This window comes from Sinocyclocheilus anshuiensis, unplaced genomic scaffold (genome assembly GCF_001515605.1).
Source record: "Sinocyclocheilus anshuiensis isolate Anshui unplaced genomic scaffold, SAMN03320099.WGS_v1.1 scaffold328, whole genome shotgun sequence".
NCBI lineage: Eukaryota > Metazoa > Chordata > Actinopteri > Cypriniformes > Cyprinidae > Sinocyclocheilus > Sinocyclocheilus anshuiensis.
In genome coordinates, this window is record NW_015558621.1 from 1,909,221 (window position 1) to 1,909,449 (window position 229).

At 50.7% G+C, this 229-nt stretch overlaps 1 protein-coding gene across 1 annotated transcript in view; it reads right to left on the minus strand.

The window, feature by feature from the left end:
- LOC107680605 (NEDD4-binding protein 3 homolog) overlaps positions 1 to 229 on the minus strand; it is a 28,323-nt gene that overhangs the window by 7,923 nt on the left and 20,171 nt on the right. The window lies entirely within an intron of this gene.

Below are 229 nucleotides of genomic sequence, written 5' to 3' on the forward strand. Positions count from 1 at the left end.
AGCGAAACTACTTTGTTTGGCCTTCCAAAAGAGGACAATATCCGCTTCGTCATGCCTGGAGCTGATCCGTGCTGGTGGCTGAGGGAATACATCAACTTCGCAGCGTGGATCGCCGGATCGGCTTTCACCGTGGACCTATATAAAGTGGGGCACTTCTATAAAGTGGGGCAGTTCCAACTTTGCAAGGACAGTCTGGCGCTTCTGACTCACAGCCTGTAAGTACGTTTTT